The sequence below is a fragment of the Puntigrus tetrazona genome, chromosome 19 (assembly GCF_018831695.1).
Source record: "Puntigrus tetrazona isolate hp1 chromosome 19, ASM1883169v1, whole genome shotgun sequence".
In the NCBI taxonomy this organism is placed as follows: Eukaryota; Metazoa; Chordata; class Actinopteri; order Cypriniformes; family Cyprinidae; genus Puntigrus; species Puntigrus tetrazona.
In genome coordinates, this window is record NC_056717.1 from 10,096,716 (window position 1) to 10,118,269 (window position 21,554).

General features: G+C 38.2%; 1 protein-coding gene across 1 annotated transcript in view; it reads left to right on the forward strand.

Annotated features, from left to right (window-relative positions):
• The window catches only part of gabbr2 (gamma-aminobutyric acid (GABA) B receptor, 2), a 160,082-nt gene that overhangs the window by 1,559 nt on the left and 136,969 nt on the right, over positions 1-21,554 (forward strand). The window lies entirely within an intron of this gene.

The following is a 21,554-nucleotide window of genomic DNA, read 5'->3' on the forward strand; positions in this document are numbered from 1 at the left end:
CCCAAGGTCTTCGAAGATGAATGCAAATTTTGAGCGCTTCATACTAATTGTACATCTCTGTATTTCTAAATGGGATGAATCTGTTCAATTTGATTTTGTGCATATCATATCGGTGTGCGACCTGCAGCACAGATCTTTTAATATGATGTTCATAGCGCTGCGTCATTGATAACATATATTGAAATTTACCCTTAGTTAATGAGAAACTCAATAAATCAAGTGACTAACTCGTTAATTGACTTACAAAGGTACAACCTGTTAAATAACACTGTAGGCAAAGGGCAGACCCACAGGTAATTCTTTTAATGAAGTGTATATTCAATTTCATGCTCCTATGGTTTGTTTTAAACAGTAACGACTGAGAAAAATGTGAAAATTACTCCATCGTGCTTGAAGGCCCTTTTTGGCCCCTCACCGTGTGCTATTTGTGGTGGTGTGATAACCTGGGGAGGCGAGGAGCTAATCAATTGGTATTTATCACCATACTTTCATACGTGTGACAAGAGGGAAATGAGAAAGCGCGGGAAAACGGGTAGCTGGATGTTTGTGTAATTACCAAAGTGTAAATTACCAAGGCGCTAAAATATCTTTGGAAGCTAGATTTAAAACAGACTGTCGTGTACGTGTTCTGCACATGCTTTAAGCTGAATCGTTCGAGATGAGCATGAAGATCCATGACCCCTGATGTCTGGTGGTGCCTTGGCAATCTATTGTGCATTGATTGCCATATTGATTTACCAGTGTTTTGTTAAACAAAACTGTTTCCTCTTACGAACACTCATTGTTGCTGTCTCTGCTTTGATTTGGCCATGATACGTTCATGTGTCTGACTTTTGAATAATATTCCTCTACACTCTCTGTCACAGTCATAATGAGCTGAATATGTCAATAGTTGGCACTTGGCAGCTAATTTTTACAGCAGCAAGATGAACAGATTTGAAGATGAACAGTCAGACATCTGTAGAGCTAACATTTAAAGCAATAAGCAATGATGTATGGCCTCATGCATAAAAAAAAAAAAAAAAAAAAATCATGCTTTTGTGTGATCCTGATTTTAACTTTTGTAAAATCAGGCGGCATAAGTTTCTTGAAGTTTCAGACTTCAGATATATATATATATATATATATATATATATATATATATATATATATATATATATATATATTAGTTCTGTCAAATGATTAATCACCATTAATCACATCCAGAATGAAAGTTTTTGTTTTGTGTATATTCATTATGTATACATAAATATACACACATGCAGTATATATCTTCAAAATCTTAGTGTATATATATATTCATATATTTATGTTATTATATATTATATTATAAATATATTGAATATATAAACATTCTTAAATATTCTTAAATATATACATGCATGTGTGTGTCTTTATATATACATAATAAATATAATAAACAAAATATTTTATTTAGCCCTAATATATATATATATATATATATATATATATATATATATATATATATATATATATATATATATATAAGGAGATATAGATTGATAGATAGATACATAGAATGACTGTTGGATTTGCTGTTAAACTGTTAGATTTACGACCATCTCAAATACTCAGGAGCTCTTCAGATGTCCTCCTAAGAGTTTACGACGTTTCATTGGCTCTACAGCTTTCTCTTCAAACATTCAGCCACCGCAAGCATCGCCAAACCTATTTATCCACACGCAAACTGACACGATACTCGCAAACAGTAAACAAAGCAAACAGTAGTAGCTGTGCGTATGCATGCAAGGATTTAACAGGGCAGATGTAAGTAATCAGTCCCAGAGCAGAGGCTCTTTATCCCTTTATCCCCTCTCAACGCATCCCCAGGCAGGCAGAACCCATCCGCTTGCCTGCGCCTGGGTGCTGCCGGCCGTGCCCACAGCGCTTAGCCTTTCACAGATCCACTTGAAAGATCTGGAGAGAAATTAAAGAGAGGAGCCCACGTAACATTTGCACTGCGAAGGACCCCCTCAGTATCTTCAGTGGACTGGAGATCATTAGCTGTGCTAAAAGGTCACGGTTTGGTCTTAGATCATTCCGACAGCAGGGATGCCCATCGTTTTTGTAGGGGTCCACTTTCATCTGCGGTAAATGATATTGTTTGCCTTGAGTAGTTTTCATCCGGTAAAATAGTGAGCGAGGCACAAATAGAAATGGAAAAAGAATTGATGTACTTTTATTGCGCAATTATCTTGAAAAGGCCTCGATGCTTGTCTGTTGTAGTGCTTATTTACCTGCATACTGATATATCTCGCTGGTCTGTAGATTCAGTTTCTCATTTATGGAAGTGTTTTTTTTCTTCTTTGTGATACATAATTGATAACGTGGATTCAATACTTCACATTTAGAGAATTTAATTCGCTTCGGAGTAAATCGCCATCTTCCTTATTGCTCTTTTAGTTGAATGAGAAGCCTGTGACTTCAACAATTGCCCCTCATAGAGTTTCAGCAAAAGGAAAGTGAAAAAAAATGCCCAAGATCAGCCACTTAATGCTCAGTTTAAAAGCTTTGTGACTATAGATCTGGTGCTGTATGTCTTTTTAAAATTCAGATAAAATAGCAGAAAGCTCGTTCCATTCATGTTGGGGTTTGACTCCGCTGTAGTGATACTCTTGACCTCTTCTGGCCATCTCATGCTACCACCCTTGTGTCATGCGTACAGATATCACTGGAGCTTACGCCTCACAGAGGAGCAAATGCATCTTGTCAGATTTGCACACAGAGTGCAGGGACCCTTGCAGAGCTCTGAGCCCTTGCCATACATTTCTGTTATTCTCAAAAGACCAAAAGCCCCAAGCTTATGTAAAGCATCGTGTCGTGTTGTCGCAATGAGTTACGTTTTTTTCTAAAAAAGCTTTGCCATAATAGCTCACATTAAATGAAACTGTAATGTGTCTTAAAATGACAGCTTATTGTGTGTTTGAACATCTATGCCTTGGTTTTCAAGTAAAATAAAATTGGTCACAGGAAGGATTTGATAGAATTTTTTTTAAATTATGTGTTGGTGTTTCAAGCTCCTATGATATTTTACCTCTTAAAACTGTAACAATATTTGTATGGCAAGAATCAATAAATTAGTTACCATTTTTCTAATTGATGGAAACAGTTACCCATATATATGTGTGTGTGTGTGTGTGTGTATATTTTATTCTAAATATATTATATTATTATTAATAAATTCTAATAATTGAATACATTATATAAGTATATTATACATGATATACGTATTATATGTCCGTGTCCAGTTATTATAATATTTATTATTTATTGATTTATTTTTTTTTTTACTCTTAACAGACTCCAGTTGGATCCTGCTGATATTTTACGCTGCCCATTGACACAATACAACATTTATGAGCTCTGTAGTACTGTCACTGTGTGCATTTTATAACTTTACATCACGTGAGAACAGGATCAGCTATGTTCCTGTAACGGTTCTTCTGTCCTTTCTGAAATATAGTGGGGAAAATGAGCACTAACAGGTTTAAAGTGTAAAGTAATATCTCTACAGAGGCCTTCATTTATCACACAGTGAGGGAGAATAACAGAGACGCTGGAGCCTAAATTCAGCATTATGTCAAGCTCATGTTGTGATTCAGTGGGTTCAAACAGCTGCCACCCTGTGCTTTTTTGTTCTGCATGCTGATAAACAGAGACCTCGGCCTTCACAGAGGTCAGGAGGTCAATGGTCTGTGAGTCATGTGGGTTGACCTGCTGTATAATTTAATGTATTTTGGCTGATGTATTACTTTACTAAAACATCACTTTTTGTTGTTTAACTAATAGTTGATGTTTGTTGTTGGATTGTGAAACAGGGCTCTAATTGCTGACCTTTTAGTGAGTCACACTCATAGCCAGCAGTTATTCTAGTCTTATTCTGTTCTGCTGCTCGTTGACATAGACGGTCACATCTCAAGGACTGAGGTCACTATGCAGCATGATGCTGAACAGGTTTTTAAGCACAGTAACATGGTAAGTTGGCAGGTCAGGCAGCCAGGTTCGTTTCAAGCTCGAAAACCGCTCTTTTATTTAAAATGTAGAAAGGAACGTTACTATTAAGATGCATCAAGATACTTGTGTGAGTGAACTTGTCTTTCAGTTTCCATGTCCCAGTCAAAAAGCCTTGGTGGAGTTTTCTAGTCAACCTCTGATGGATAGAATCAAGTCCCAACCTACTTTTTTTCCTCACTGGATAACCTGTTTCATTCAGATGTGTCATAATGTGAAAGTAAATAGCTTGTGACTTATTATACATATTAGCCAACTTTAATTGACTGTAATATATATCTAATGCAAATCTCTGCTTTACCAATGTTCACTCTGTAGTGTGTTTAATTATGAACTGGGTTCCCCAGCATAGTTTATGGTTTCTCTAACTGTAGCATGTTGGCAGGTATTATGGTATTATTTTAGAGCTGTAATCCTAGAATTATTGACAGTGTTTTAGTGATGAAGATTACTCGAGTCGTGTTTTATTTGACAGATCGGTTTATTTTTGGTTCGAAAAGTACAAAATGCACCAGCTCCTTAATTTTAGTAAGGGTTCACATGGACACGCTCTTCAGACACATTCCTCAGCTGTTTTTAGAGGTGGCATTCGTTTCTTTAATTATCCGGCAGGCAATATTTGTAAATGTTCCAAAAAGTGCAGGTTTGGCACTTCTGGTTGTACCATAAATGTAAAACAAACGTCCAGCGATTGTTTCTGCTGCTGAGGGCAGTGGCAAAAGGGACTGATTGGATGCCAGAAAAGGAGAAATGGGGGTGGGGATGTTTCCAAGCTGATTTCTCTCACTGCCCTCCAAAAGCGCTGTGGGAAAAAATGGACACAGCTTGAGTCTGGCTTCTGGTTGAAACTGAACTGATGAACGTCAAACCTCGACCCTCCCACACGGTTATTTTGAGTGTTGTTTTTTCGAAGAGTGTGTCTGAATGCATGAGACTCGTCTAAGGAAACCTGATAGGTGTGCTTACCACATTTTTGTCTTTGTAGACTATAAACCGTATACTAGTGATTGCGTATTTCTGAGTTTCAGAGATAGATATGAGCACTGATATGGGTGGATTTATGCAAGTAAATGGACAGTATGACGCACCTTTGTAATAATTTGACTCTTAGTGCATTTCTTTTGTAACGGTAAACAAACTGAAAGTTAATTGAAATGAGAGGATTTGGGTTTTGTCTTTAGAGATTGGCCAAATGCCATGTGAGTGCTGTCTTTCTCCAGGGGCAAGCGCTGAGTAATAAGCGTAAAGTTTGCCCTTGTCAGTCCTCTAATTACATTAAATCCTGTGTAATTCCTGGACAGCAAAGAAGGAGCCACTGATGCATAGACAAAATGTGTGTGTGCATAAATGGTGTAAGCAAGCCCATGGGATATGTCTCTCTGGGGATGGACGGACGGTCTGGTCACAGCTGTGCAAGCGTGGTGGTCCACAGGCAGATGCTGGCAAGTACCACTGAAAATCCACTGCTCACACCATCTTTTGTAATTTATTAAACAAGCAAATATAATGTCATTTAGTTATTTATTTTTAGATTTAAATTAAAATCAACAAAATAAAATGATTTTAAACTAGTGCTGTCAAAAGATTGATCTCAACCATTACGTGATATTTGTGTGTGTGCTGTGTATATTTATTATGTATACATAAAAACACACACATGCAGCATACATTTTGAAAACATTTACACTTATTTACACTTGTGTACATGTTTATATTTATATTCATGTGAATAAAACATAACATATTTTTCTTAAATATATGCATGCACGTGTGTGTATTCATATAAGAGATATATACAGCACACGTACATATATTATGAAAACAAAAAGTTTTATTCTGGATGCGATTAATTGTTTGATAGCACTATTTTAATCCAGTAAGCTGTGATGCTGTAAGTAGCATGTTGGCAGTGTGCTTTAACTGTACTCCCTCAGAAAAAAATGTCTTTAATTAAAGTCCCTTTAAAGCACAGCAGAACCAACTGCTTTCAGTCTTAGTCCGACCTTATATAGTCCAAATCTCGAGACATTCTACAGTTAATATAACTTCCTTTGTCAAGAATGTGTCTTATGTGAACCCCAAATCTTCTTTACTGTACTTATAGGGTCAGTTCACCCCAAAAAAGTCTGTCATGAATTACTCATCAATTACTATGTCAGTGGAGACTGACACAGAAGACAAGAATCGTTGAATAATGTCGTTATCATTATTATAAGATTTCTTGTAGCTTTATAAAATCCAGCCTAAACCACTGATGTCACATGGACTATTTTAGTGATATTCTTGCTACCTTTCTGGGCCATGAATGTGTTGTTGCAATGTTGTCTATGCAGGGTCTAAAAGCTCTCAGATTTAAGCTCTTACAGGTTTGGAATGACATGATGTTAAGTAATTAATAACAAAATGTTCATTTTTTTGGGTGAACTATCCCTTTAAGATCCGATTACTCACACTGTTAGATGCATTTGAATGCATGTTAAAGGTTTATAAACGAAATCTCCTTAATTGACACATTTTCATTATCATGTCCATTTGTTCTGTTACTGCAAAGAAATGCAAAGCTTCAGTGTTAGTCATTCCAGTCCCATCTTCAGCCATAGTATGTCTTTAGTGGGTTCATCCTTAAATGGACAATCTCATAGGCCATTGAGCACAGAGTGCTATGTGGTGGCTGATGGATGGGGGTGGCTTGTAGAGAGAAAGAAGGCCAGTCTCTATCTAATGAAGTATTACTGGAAAGCTGTTATCCACAGGCCTCAGACTGCCTAGTGTTAGCGATGTAGTTCGCTCATTTATTAAACCCGAAAACTCCCTTTCCTAAAATGACTCAAGGGCTTCACACTTCTACCCTTTGTACCCAGGTTTGGCTTTAGAGGATGGTTGAACTGATTTAGTAACTTGCACCGTTCAGTTACAGGGCAAACTCAAGTGGTAGAGAAGCACGTGATTTTTATTCGTGTCTCTAAAATTTTGAGATTGAATCGTACGTGGTGATGGTTTACGTACAGTCTAAGGGCAACTTGAATACAAAATTAGATCCTCTGCAGTTTAGGTCCTCAGTGTTTCATGCACTTCAGTTAGTGGTGCTCCTCTGCTGCTGAATCTATAGCAGCACAGCAAGATATAAATGGTTTTACTGAGCACGTAGACTGCAATAGACTGTATGCAATGGGACAGAGAGTCAGTGTAAGATAGATAATGACAAGAAAACATAGTCCTGCATGTATATCCAAGCGTGCATGGAAAGTGTAGCCTAAGCTGTAATACTTTTTTCGGTCAGTGCAATTCAAATCTGATATTTTTTTCTGAATAAAATAGTACAGTGTAACCAGCGTCAGAGTCAGATTCATAAAGAAATGATTGTTTTGAGGTAGATCTGTTTAGTTAATCAGAAACATACTGCGTGACTAATTTAGCATAATTTATGAACAGCTGACTCTTTAGCCAGGTAATTTTTGTGAAATATAATCTAAACTGTCTCTTAAGTATTGGATCTTTTAATAACTCGATCAAAAAGACTTAGAAGTTGCATAATTTTTCACTGAATGAACTCACTCAATCAACAACTGTCTCACTTCTTGAACTGCAAGTTATTTTCAGGGACACGTAGTAAGTTTTTTTTTTTGTTGTTGTTGTATCTGAACAGAATTCTGTAGGAAACACCCTCACAATACAACTGGGCTTCGAGACCTTTGCTATTGGAGTCAGGTGAATTCTGATGTTACTCTTAACGTCTGCCTGGGGAAATGGTCTGCCATTCAAATGCCCCCTCTGCTCATATTGATTTGATGACTACAGATAAAGTAATGGCAGAATGCCTGCAGTTTCTTGGGCTTTGGCCAAGGACACAGAACACCAACAGTTTTGGCAAGTTCATCATCACAAAGCTCTTGGCATACTGCGTCGCACAACTGGGAGGGAGAAGTTCTGAGCACAAGCACTGAACCATAAGCTAAACATATCGCCTGTCTCGCAGTCTATAATTACACAAAATGGTGGGATGAATAATTGCAGAGACGCCGTATAGATGGGCTTCTGACAACGTTTAACAAAGTCCTGAAAAGGCGGACAGGCTGGTTCAGTGTAGTTCTTATGTGAACAGGGTGTATTAAACGGAGGAGTGAAGTCCTGAGGGTGCGTTTGAGGCTGAGAACCTCTTAGCCTTTATTATCACTGGCACAGATCAAGTTTTTGGCCAGATTGTGGCCCAAATGAACAGATTTTCTTCAGTTAAGCATGATTGATATCTGAAATGAAACAGGCTGTGGTTCTGCTGGTAGATTGAAGATGAAGGTTGTCTGTTTCTGTAATCTAATAGAAGTGATTGTTATTTCATTACTCTATGTGTTCAGGATCATTCCAGAACATAAGATGCTTCACAAAGAGATTGGGTTCATTCTTCAATATTAATTATTTTCATATACCAGATGCCTGCATGACAATTATATGGTGTCCTGGTTTGCCTTGTTTTCTTCATCACAACACTTTAGTAATGGCTGTTTCCTGGCGCCATTAGCGACCTATTGTAGAGTATATTTAGCTATTTAGTATAGATCATCTTCATCTGACCAAAGAAACAAAGTATTAGTTGGATAATTCACTTTACGTGTTAAAGAAATGAAAATAGAAACATATGTTTACATTTTTTTCTGTTTGTCTATTGTTAATTGGTTGGAGACAGATCTGAATGCAAGACTGCACAGGATTGTAAAAAAAAATGGTTGGGAAGGTTTTAGATCCTATCTTGGTGTGCAACAGAGTAAGAGTAAGGACACGTGTCTACCAAAGTGTTTTCAATTGTTCTCAATGGGAGTGGTGCATTTTTTAAAACGGCAGGAACGTGCCAAGCTTTTAGCGCCTTTTACTCGCTGGGAGTTGAAGAATGCTCATCTTTGGATAAAATGCTGCGCTCATCACTGTCACTTTCTAGTCAGCTAACCAATCAGAGTAGAGGACATGCAGGACTACGGACTGTTCTACGGCTGAACAAAAATGGAAAAGTTAATATTGCTTGTCTCTGAGCATTTATGTCTTTACTAGATCAATTTTCTGGAATGCCATAATATTGTTATGAAAAATAACAATATTGTTTGGAGAAACATTCCATTCGCGATGCCTCTTCCATTACTTCAGTGTATATTCATCATAGCAACCACAGCGCCTGACAAAAAACACTTTGGTGGACATGCGGCCTAATTGTCTAATGGAGCACCTACAGGCAAAAAGTTTTGATTCAGATTGTGTCGCATTATATTTTTTGACCATACAGTACACATTTCTCAGAATGTTTTCTTTTTACAATCCACAGAAAAAAAATGCATATCTTATATAAAAAACTTATTTGGAATGACATGAGGGTGAGTAAAGGATGACACAATTTTCATTTTTGGGTGAACTAAGCTTTGAGGTTGTTGGGCGAAGAAAAGCTTCTTGTTAGACGGACAATAGATGTGGCTTGAAATAAAGCTGTATTGAACTAGAAATATTATGTTCTCGATTTAAAATCACCAATAAGATTACAAGATTACTATGGTACGTCCATAAATCCTTTTCTTCAGAAACCACAGCAGTTAGTGGGGCTCTGTACCTTCTCTCTCAGTTTCCAAAATGTACTCTGTGTCCTATCAGGTAGACTGAAGACAATAGGTGAGAGAGCAGCAATTAGTCAGCTAGCATAACGCTGAGCGTCTAACAAACGAGCTCACTTTCACCTCAGCGTTATTATGCATTCTGCTCTTGTCCCACAGACACAAACAAACTGCTTTCAGAGCCCCAAACCGTTTTTCCCGCAAACATCACAACACTGCTTTTACGTTTAACCACGGTTATCACACAGATAAGGCTTAACAATCAGCGGTGACGACCTGTTGCCCCTGAGCCTCTTCGTGTAAAATAAATGAGCGAGTCTCACATTTACCAGATCATTGCTTCTCAGATGTATGAATCAGAATTATACATGCTCCCCTGTGGTTGTTTGCATCTGCCGTCTACATAAATATTATTTATGTGCTCGGGCACTGGACTCTTCTGCTCTGTTGACTCTCCCTCACGCAGGGGAGCTTCTATTGATTTCTGCCTGTCCTTTATGCTTGTATTTTGAACTGTATGAATTAGCATTTCTCCTCCGCTCTCTGTTTTATCTGCACACACCGCTTTGAAGTGGAAATACCCCAAGCAGGTGAAGCACCAATAAACGCGACATCAGTAAGTGGTCAGGTTTTGTGTTTTTCCGTCAAGTTGCGCACATAGAAAACAATTACGCAATAACAACGAACGAAGGGAAAGATGCGACGAGTGAACTGTAGAGTGCGTTCAAACCAGTGCCAAAATGGACAGTTTGGCCCATTGTGACGCTGACAACCTGGAAAATGGATTCTTTCGCTCTTACCGCCGTGATTAAATAGCGGTTGATAAGATTGCTGTGAGGATGGTCATTTTTCTGCTGCCCTTTCCAGAGAGATTGTTATGGGAGTGGAGAGATCTAAACCCTTGTTTCTCTTTCTTTGATAGAGGGCAAATGTAAATGTCAGTTATGTCAGGCAGCGGAAAGGTCTAGAAGCCTGGGAGAAACTGCTAAATGAGTTCTGACAGCAGAGGAGGGCATGAAAATCCAGCCAAGGAACTCAAATACACGAAATATCATGTGCACCCCAAAAGTGTTCTCTGGGTGAGAGCCTATGCTCAGTTATTAGTACTGTTTCAACATCTAGTTGTTGACATTTAAGACAATATACACAAGCATTCAAAAGTTTGGGGCCCGTAGTATTTTTGTTCTTTTGATTTCCACAAAAATAATAAGCCGCACAACATTAACAAGCATGAAAGTAGCATTTTAGAGTGATTTCTGAAGGCACGTCGTGACACTGAAAACTGGAGTAATGGCTGCTGCTAATTTAACTTTTGCTTTTACAAAAATAAATTATATTTCAAAAAATATATTCACAGTTCTTTTAACCTGTAATAATGCTTCACAGTATTTCTGTATTAATGCAAATAAATGTAGCTTTGTTGAGCGTAAGATAAAAAAATCAAACATACCCAAAACTTTTGAATAGCAGTATATTTCAAAAAAACTAATTGTGCCATAAATGTTGCTTATTCCACTCAAATCATGGAATTAGCTGGTGATTAGTTAGTGATTGGCTCTTTTAACTCAAAAGCAAGACGTCCTTGCCTACAGCTGCCATATTGAGTGGCATGAGATGTGATTTATAGCGTACTCCATGTGTCAGTCAATGTGAAGAGCACCACTTATTTCTGGATTTTCATAATACACAACAATTATCATTGAAATAAGCAAAGGAGTAACAGATTTAACAAATGGATATTCCTTTATTTTAGTCATTAAGCATATTATGAACAAATACGTAGCTCATAGAGACGCAGTCGACAGTTTTGACTAAGCTAATTAGACTTGGTTAGACTAATTACTCAATTAAATTGAATGAATGACTGAAGTGCTCTAGGAGGGATTCTAGTCCTTCGTCAAGATCGCACACCTACTGTAAATAACTTTGCGATATTTATCTTATTTAGTAATCGTCTGTTATATTTAATGGGAATATGTAAAGCTCAGCTTATCATATCATATGGTCATCGGACGTGTCATTAAACACCTCGACTGCTGCACCTGAGGTGCCATATGTGCGCTATTTTTCCGCCAGCGTGGGAGTGTGCCTGAGAGAAAGATGTTTAACATGCTGCTTTCTAACAGAACTTTGAGGCCCCCCAAAAAAAACTATGCTATCACCGCCGCCAGACTTATCTACTACAATGCAGTAATTCCTGCAGAAAAGGAACAGGGACAATGTTAGGACCTATTTAATTCATTTATTCATGAGCATAATTGAAATATTAACACCGGCGGCAGACGGCAAAGGCTTGGCGCTGGGACCCGAACCGGTTCGCACGACACTCTGCTCTGAATATTTTATTTAGATGCTCCACTCGTGGCTTCACAGCACAGGTTAATCTATTCATTGTTCCGACACGCATGGGACCCTTGTACTGCCGTCATTAAAGTCCCACACAAGATGTCTAATAATGATACTTATTAGCGCAATACAAGAAACGACTTCTCCGAAATTTACATTTTCCTCCTTGTTTTGCGTCTAATTGCAAAGAAGACTCATTTCCCCTCCCTAATAACGATAGGGGGGAAAAAAAAACTCTCGTTGAAGCTAAACGATTAATCTTCTGAATACAGAGTAGGAGGGCTTTTGGTTGGAAGGGATTTTTTGGGTGATGTATTATGAGCAAGCTCTTTGCAGTGTGCGTGCCCACACATTCAGCTAATTTTACCCAAGTTTGCGTGAGGCTTTCGGTAAAAAACAGACGCGGCAGCCAAGTTTTTTTTTCCATACGTGAACGACTGTCTTGGGTCTTTGGTGAACGTGGATGTGTAGATGTTGGGAATGAGGCTAGGATCAAATGGAGATGCACAGGGGGAGTTTACCAAGACTCTCTCTCTTGCCATGTGCTCCTGCTGTCACATGTCGTTGCCACAGCAGCAGCGAGGAAAACACCACCCACTGGGACGCGAGGCCTGCGCCGAGGCGTCGGGCTGGCACTCTTTCTCTCTCCTCGGGCTTTATCAAAGGGAAATACTGAAACACAGGGAGATGGAGCTGCCACTAACCATCAGAGTCGCAGCCGTGCCACATTAAAAAGAGAGACTGCATAAATGTCTGCAGGAAAACTGGCTTTTGTGTATGGGAGGGGATGTGTGCGTGTGTAAGTTTAGTGTGTAATGCATCACCGTGGCCCATGTGACTCTTTAGGTCTGGTAGAATCCATAGGGCCTGTGGACATGTTCCTGCAGGAGTCACGGTTCACACTTCTCACTGTTTTCCTGCCTCCCTCCCCCACAGAGCATCACGGCTCTGCGTGCGTGTCCGTAACCATGTGTTTTACGCTGCGTGTGCTCTTCGACTTCTGTTGACATGGGCGGCTTCTGTCCGTTGCCCGGTTTTTAGTACGTTGGTATTGATTTAAAGCGGAATTCATTTCAAGATTTATAGTCAGTATTCAAGATTTATAGTCAATTCAGACTGTAGAAATGTTTTATATGAGTCTCAGGCCTGCTGTTTGACAGTATGTAAAAGCAAATGCTTCTATCTGGGCAAGCTTGATTTTATGCATTTTTGCATTTCAAATTTTCCTGATGCAAGGGGTGTTATAGCAGGTATTTTATATTTATTTTATTCACCTGATAATTACAAATTGAGGAAACGAAAGAGAAACCTATTAATTTTTTTTATTGCATATAATATTTTAAATAATATATATTTTTTAAAAGGCTGTTGTAAAAAACACTTTTTCATCATTAATTTTTTGCATTCTCATTCAGTTTTTCTCTTATTAATTTAGCTGATAATTACAAATTGAGAAAAAAAGACGTCTAGAATAGTAGAGCTAAAGATTATTATTGCTGTTGTTTCTGGTGTCATTTTATTCATAAAAAAAATAAAATAATTTTTGATTGGTTTGTTTTTGCATTTTTGTTTATTTTTGTGTTTTTCGTATTCATTTAGCTGACAAATACAAATGGAGAAGGAGAAACAGAATTATTCAGTAACAGAAATTATGATTGTTGTTATTTTACTCTTTTTTGTTTAATAATCACCTTTGACTTTTTAAAAAATATTTTTTCATAAGATTTTATCCCCACCACCAGATTTATAATTTTTTTTACCCTGGGTTTGTTTTATTTTGAAATATAACTAAAGAGAATCACAGTAAAAATATTATTATATAATATTATTATTTCTCAAACTGTCTCCTGTTTATGAATGTTGAAAGTAAATGGGGAGTGTAAAGAGTCTTATGGCATATACAGGCTGGGATCTTCATTGTCGCTGAGTGTATCTCTGGTAAAGGTTAGAGAGAATTAAAGACGCCACAGGAGCCTGCAAAGACCAGGCAATTATTCAGCATGCCCTTTTCACATCGGCAAAACAAGGTGAATGTACACCCAATGCAGGAGGTTTGTGTTGTTAGGTAATGCTTAAGGCAGTGCATCTCTTATTGCTTCAAAGTTAAAGTTGACAGAAACTGTCAAACTGTATAAACAACAACAACCCAGTGATCAAAGACATCACTGAACAGCACATATACAGTAGTCATGAGTCTGATTTCATTATATGATTTAATTTTAGAGCTGGTGAGCCTTAGTGAATTTATTTATTATTTGTTGCACCGCAGAAGCTTTCTCACTGATGTAAATGTGAAAAATAAGGGAGAACGGGATTAAGAAAACATGAGACAGGCAGCAAGTTATCGACTATAGACATTTCAGAGCAGCACTATGTTAATAAGAATACTTGAATTCTGAAGGTCAAATGCCTTCTGAACAGAACTCTGCCAGTGACCTTTTAATACTAGTACGTTCCTTCGATCTCAAGTGGTAAAACTTAGAGGAATTTTTGATTTGCTGCTTTCTGAAGGACAAGAATTTATACTAGAGTAGCTCAAAACGATCGGTTTCATGCGAGCTGTTCATGCTTCAAATACCAGCTTGGACCCACAAGATGAATGTCCATGCTGAGCAGTGCAAGGGTTCAAAAACAAAATGGTTTGGTTGGTTAGGTCTGGCCCCATAACTGCACCATCTGATGATTTAAAAATCCTTTTTATTATTATTAGTAATATTATTATTAATAATACATTATTTTTTAAAATATAAAATATGCTTGTTAATTACTGTCTGCTTCTTGTCTGCTGCCTTTAATGTAGATGCTCCAGCCTAGCAACTGCCATTGAAGGCAATGGATAGATCCTCCCCTTGCTGCACACCAGCATCCCAAACACAACATATGCTGGCTTACAGCAGGAGATATCTGGTCGTCACCCAAACGGGAACTGCAATGAAGTTGTGACCTTGAAGCATTCATTTACACTCTCTTAAAAGCTTTACGGCTTCTGTCTCTCAGACGCATTCCCTTAGAAATTACCATTGATCCCAAGTTCCTCTGCAGATGGTGACCCCCTCACAGATACCAGCCATTGCAATCGCCAGCCCCGAAAAGCCAGAAAGCAACAACACCACGAGAGGTTGAAGGTACAACGTATTGTATCTCCTCCGATCTAATTCGCTGTGATGTGGTTAAGTCTGTTTGTTCTGTTGAGCTAAATATCGTGCTCCTGGGTCTTCCCCAAAGGGCGAGTGATTAATGGCGCAGGAGAATGGGGAAAGGGAGATGGGGAGCAGTACCAGGCTGTTATCGTGCGGTCTTGATCGGAGAGCTCCATTCATTTGGAGCCCTATTCACTCACCGTACTGTATATTTATTTTTAGTCCAATTTGCACAAATCGTCTGCCTTAGTTCCGCTGCTCGCATGTGCTTTATAGTACAAATACAGCACCCTTCTACTGCCTGCAGCACTTTTCTTTCTCAGTAAAGCCCTCTCTTTTCTAAATAACCCCGCTCTATGACAGGACCTCCAGTTCCAGTTTCATATTAGCTAATGTGATCTTACAGTCCTTTTGTCAGAGTATTATTCTTGGTGGACTTTATTTCCAGAATGTGTACTCAGCACTTGGACATTCTTCGGCATAAAAGTATAATACAATTAGTAAACTACCCCGTAAAAAGCGAATATGTGTAGTTGATACATAAAGGAATCATTTTCAACCTTTTTTGCTATTATATGTACCATGTGTATTACCATATATAATATATATTACCATATATATGATATATGGTCTTTATATCAAACTGCACATTTACTATTGCTAATCATACAGATATAAATTTTTATTAGTATTAAATACGGTGACTCAAATATTTTAGTGAGTGAAAAAAACTGACAAAAACAAGAAATACATGCAATGCAATTTTTGCACTTTAATAGACACTTTGTGTCTTTCTGTGTAAAGCCGTGTCAGATTTGCCGTGAATAACTTTGAGGTTAATTATTATCACAGCGAGCTGAATCCAGTCATAAATGACAGGAAGGAGTTAGAATGATGTTAACCTACGTTTTCAGTTCCCCAGCTTGGGACCCCTGACCCCTGCAGCGGAAAGTAGGACACAGAGACCCACCTGATCATACGGCAGCATGCAGGGCAGAGCGGTTCCACACGAGTGCGTCATGAGACAGGAAACTCTGCTGACACTTGCGCGGAAAAGAGAGGGCTCTGCGTCTGGAGCAGCTTTTAGATCTGAAGCTTGCTGCAGGACGTTAAGATTTCATAGTAAGCTGTTAATGCTGAAGGCCCGAGTGTCTTTCTCACTGACTTATTCATTACGGATAACCAACACAGGCACTGGGGAGTTCTCTTTTTGGAAACTAGTGACTTCTTCAAAGCTCAAGTGAAAACTTTTCTTTCACTTTCCGATTGGGTTTTGCACACAGAGGAGTTGTGCGGCTCTGCTGACCAAGTGGTATTTGTCCATATGAGCTGAGGCTAATATAAAGTGAGGCAGCAAATATTTCAAGAAATCTTGAGGGAGTATTGAAAGCAGAAACTCTTTTCACCCTATTTCTGTTTTTTAAATCTATTTTCACTCTCTCTCTCTTGCACCTGCAGATTTTTGGCATTGTTGTGCAGATTTTAGGGGTAGAAGTATAATTCTGCCGACTGGATTTAGAGAATTTGTGTTAAATAAAGCAAAGGCGTGTGCATATATATTAGATGAAGACGTGTTCAGTACAGCGCAACATCTAATAAAAGAACATTCAAGAGGTGCAGCATGTTTCAGAATTCCACAGGAGCAGATTCCATGAGGTCTGGTGATTAGTGATACTGCAGCTCTGTGTGGCTCGGCTCATCTGGGGAATTGTTTTTATTATGCAGAGAGAGTTTTGAGGATGGGTATGACACTCATACAAATGTCCATTAGAGCAGCAGCAGGCCTGTGAAGAAATCAATTATCAATGTATTCGCTCAAAAACAAAAATGTTAATTAACAAGTAAATGGACATACTGTATTAAAAATGAGTAGTTATCGGCTATTTAATTTTTTTAAATTAAATATTAGTTCTGAATTTGATCATTCATTTCTTATTATTCTTCTTTAATTAAAATGGAAAAGGTGCTGGTAATTTTCTACCAGGACATTTAAACTGTTAATAGGATAGTCATTAAATACTCCCCCTTATTGTCGTTCCAAACCCATAAGACCTTTATTCTCCATATACAGCAATGCAACTAGCAAGTTCAAGGTCCAGAAAGGTAGTAAGAACATGGTTAAAATAGTTCATGTGACATCAGTGGTTCAACCTTAATTTTATTTTTGTACTTTTTGAGCACAGAGAAAACAAAAATACTTAATTTACCAATTGCTTCTCTTCCAGGTCAGTCTCCACCACCGTACACGAGAGTACCACGACGCAAAAGTGTGCATTCCTCTGTTTGTAAACACAAACTACTCTCGTAGCTTCATAAAAATGCGGTTGAACCGCTAATGTCACATGGACAATTTTAACAATGTTTTACCGCCTTTCTGGACCTTGAACTTGTCAGTTGTCAGGGTCAGACATCTTTTAGATTTCTTCAAAAACATCTTAATACTTGGGTTCTGAAGATGAACAACGGTCTTACGAGATTGAAATGACACGAGTTTGCGAGCGGAGTGGAGCGGCAACAATTTCCTCTCTGCATTCCAAACATTTAATAATCGCTCCGGGTTCAGTATTTCTGCTCCTGCTCCACTCCACGCTCAGCTGACCAGAAACACCGCTCCGCAGCTGAAGTATTTTAATATGTTTGAAATATCAAAATTGCATTCATAACTTACTAAGATAAAATAACAGAAGCGTTTTCAAACTGTCTGTGAAGTGAAAACTAAATATCTTTAACAGACATCTTGCAGACGTACCTGTGATATCTGGGGTTGTTCCTGTTTAAATCATATGCTTTCAGAAGGGCAAACAAATTCCTTAAAGCGCACTATTACTTCTCGCTCATGCCATCATATCCTTCACATTTGGGTGATCCTTGTCTATCAAGCGAGCTAAATATGTTTAACAATGTGAATATGCAGTTATATTATGGGTCGTTGGCATGAATTGTACTTATGATGGAGCGGTGGTGGAGTGCTCTTTGAGCTCTTTTTTTTTTTTTTTTTTAAATCCGCTCTTCTCTCACTCCGTAGCGCACATACTCTGAACGACATGCGGTAAATGTGATTAATTAATGACACAATTTTCATTTTTGGGTTAACTATCCCTTTACCGGTCAGTAGTTGTTCAGGGTGGTTGCTTACAGGCCCAGTTCAGCATGTTTTTGCGATTTATTCTAGGATGATTTAATTTGCCTGTTTTTTTATCATCCAACAGGTGAAAGAAATTCTCATGGCTTTGTGAAGTACCAAAACACCTTTCCTTAACAAGCCTCATGATTTAATGTATCAGTCATGTCTGTAGCACAAATGAGACCTATGGGATTAGGGCTCAGTTAAAATCTCGATCCGTAAGAATGAACTAGCACCTCTGGTAGGAAGTCGGATTGAAAGATTAAAAGACTCCTTTTTATTTTCCGAAATGGCTCTTTGGCACCATGTCCTAAAACAAATGAGGTCCTGTCTAATTAAGGATATGCCTTAAACCGAATCCAGCAACTGATAAATATCAGTCAGTGTGACCTGAAGGTGGGGTCTTCCACTGAAGGCTGACTCATTTCTTGAGTAAAAGAGTGACTCCTGGACAAGAGAGATGTTTTCTTTTTTTGTCCTCTGTTCGACCTTTGTATTCAGGAACTCCAGATGAATGGAGCCCAGTGAGGTTGTGCATTTGATGTTTTGTGCGTCTGGAGTCTTGCCTGCAACCATTTCCATTATGACAGACACAAATGCAGGCAATTGTGGTTGCTGTGTTTGTGAAAAGCTTCACATTGAAATGCAGAACTCTGTTGTGCTTAGGACTTTTAACAACATGCAACTAAAGACCACGCACACTTTATGGACACACAGAGATGGGAATTAAAGCAAAAAACAAAACAAAAACAATTGAATAATGTTTACCCATGTCCCGAAATACCAAATTTCTTCTCAATAAGAGGCATTATTTGAGGCATCGCTGATGACGTAGCACATTGTTGTTGATTGGAGATACGTGCCAGAGTTTAGTATTTTAAATGTAGATGTATAAAGCACAGCTCATACAGAAGGGAAACACTAGTGGGGAACCTTTGCCCTATGTTTTCTCAACTTTGCATGAAAATAATAATTTAACCATGGGCATTACTAGGGCTAGTCATTCAGGACCTGGTCAATGTAAAAAAATAAATAAATTCATTCATCCAAGCCACAGCATTGAAATATTGCAGTAAGAAAAAAGAAAAGAAAAACAGCGGAAAGAGATCTCAACACAGGGTATAATTACAAGAAAACATCTTTTTTTATATCAAGATCATGAAAAATTCTGTCTTCATATCAAACCTGTATGATTTTTTTCTGTGGGACACAAATACAGATATTTCACTTTTAATAATGATCTTGGGAATCTTTTTTTGTGAATCACAAGAAAATTTAAAGTTCTGTCATAAAGTCAGATTCTGACACAGAAGAGAAGAAATTGTTGAATAAAGTTGTTATTTTAGTATTCTTTTCACACACTGAAAACCACTGATATCACATGGACTATTTTAACAATGTCCAGAAAGGAACAGAAACCTCTCAGATTTCATTAAAAATGTCATAATTTGTGCTCTGAAGGTGGCCAAAGGTCTTGGAATGACACAAGGGTGAGTAACTGATGACAAAATTGCAGTTTTATTGCAAAATATACATTAAAGAAAAATGTTTGTCAAGATCATTAAAAATAGCTAAAGATCTAGAGAAAACTAAGAAAACGGATAGCATCTTGAGAAAGCAACTTTTGCTCTGTAAAGAACACAACAAAACAATAACGCATAGCCTCTTAGGGCTTCCGTACCTTAGCAAACTTCAGCATCTCCACAGCTGTGTACAAAAGTGTTTTGTGTACGCATCTCTTGTTTAGTCTTTCCCCTGTCTGTTCTCGTCTGTCAGCGTTTGGAGCGTTTCATTGAGGTACCTGATTGTGAGAAACAGCATCGTAACAGTATTTCGAATGTGAGAATTGGCCGCTTACGGCGGAGTGTGTTTTGGCTTCCCGAGGTTTCCCACTGTCTGACACCGAGAGGCCAGAGGGAGAATCTCCCGTGGGAGAAACACAACTACTGCAAGCACTTGCCTTCAATTTAAAACATTGTCATTTAAGAAAAGCGCACCGTTTATGACTTTCAGCTGCGGCGTAACCATGGAAACAACTCAGACTTGAGCAGAAACAGCAGGATTGTGTTTAAAAACACTGACACACACTCAAACATACTGGCATGTTTACATTCCTGCATACAACCGTCGAGCTTTCTTTTGTTGTCTTATTTGTTTTGGCAACAAAATTGTGTTTCGCTGATGCGTAGCCCTTCTCTTTTTTTAAAACAGTTGAATCGTTTAACCCCACAACAGGTATACTGTTGCTATGGCAACAGCTCGAAATGGGATGCCGGCTAATTCTCAGATTCCACAAATATGCCAAACATCAAGTAGCGCACACTACATGCGTGACCCTTTCCTCCCCTATCGATGATGAAACGAGCTGTAAGTTGGCAGGGGTTCTTCCGATCTTTTTGCGCACTTTGTTCTTCTGCGAGATAGACAACTACTTTTTCCTCTTGCTCGCTCTTTTTACATCCATGCGTGGCTCATGCAGGAGTGCTTTAATGATTACCGTCTTTATTGAAATGAGGTGGATGATGGAGGGAGAGAGAAAGACGGATGAAAGACTGACAGCCCGAATCCCTGAGACGAGGCAGTGTAGAAGTGGAAGAGAAGGAGGAAGTCATTCAAAAGGAGAGAAAGAAAGAAAGAGAAACACAGAGATGCATTGGTTCTCCGGGCGCCCGCTTTCTCCTGTGCCCACGCTCTTCCTCCCACATCATGCGCATGCAGTTCTAACCTCTCCCTGCGATTTCTCTCACTCTCTCAATCACCCTCTCGCTCTCTCTCCTTATCTCTCGCTCCTCTCCTCCTCACAGATCCTTCACTACAGCGTGCTGGGTGCCCGCCATTACTGAAATGTACAAATGCGCTTATATTCCTTCACAGGAACCATTAAGGGTTCATGACTATGATGTTTTGTTGGTACTGCAAGGGAAAATCTCATCAGAGCTGTCAAGAACATGTCTGGCTCATTATTTAACGTTAAATCAAAAGAAAAAATATATATATTTTTTGACTGTTCTCACAATAAATCAGAAAATGTTTCCATTCAAACACTAATTAGCATAATTGAATAAAATATACTTATATATTATTAAGATTGTTATCTATGTATCATGGCGTTTGTTTTTTATTTATTTTAATGCATGCTAATTTATTTAATTGCTATTCTAATAATTTAGTTATTGCTAGATTTAAGGGTGCATTAATGGGTCAAAAGTGTAATTATGAATGTAATTGCAGAAATTAATTAAAAATGTAATTACATGCAGGTATTTTTGAAAATAAGTGCATTTTATGAAATGATTAATTTAAAAGTGAGTACATACAGTAGTA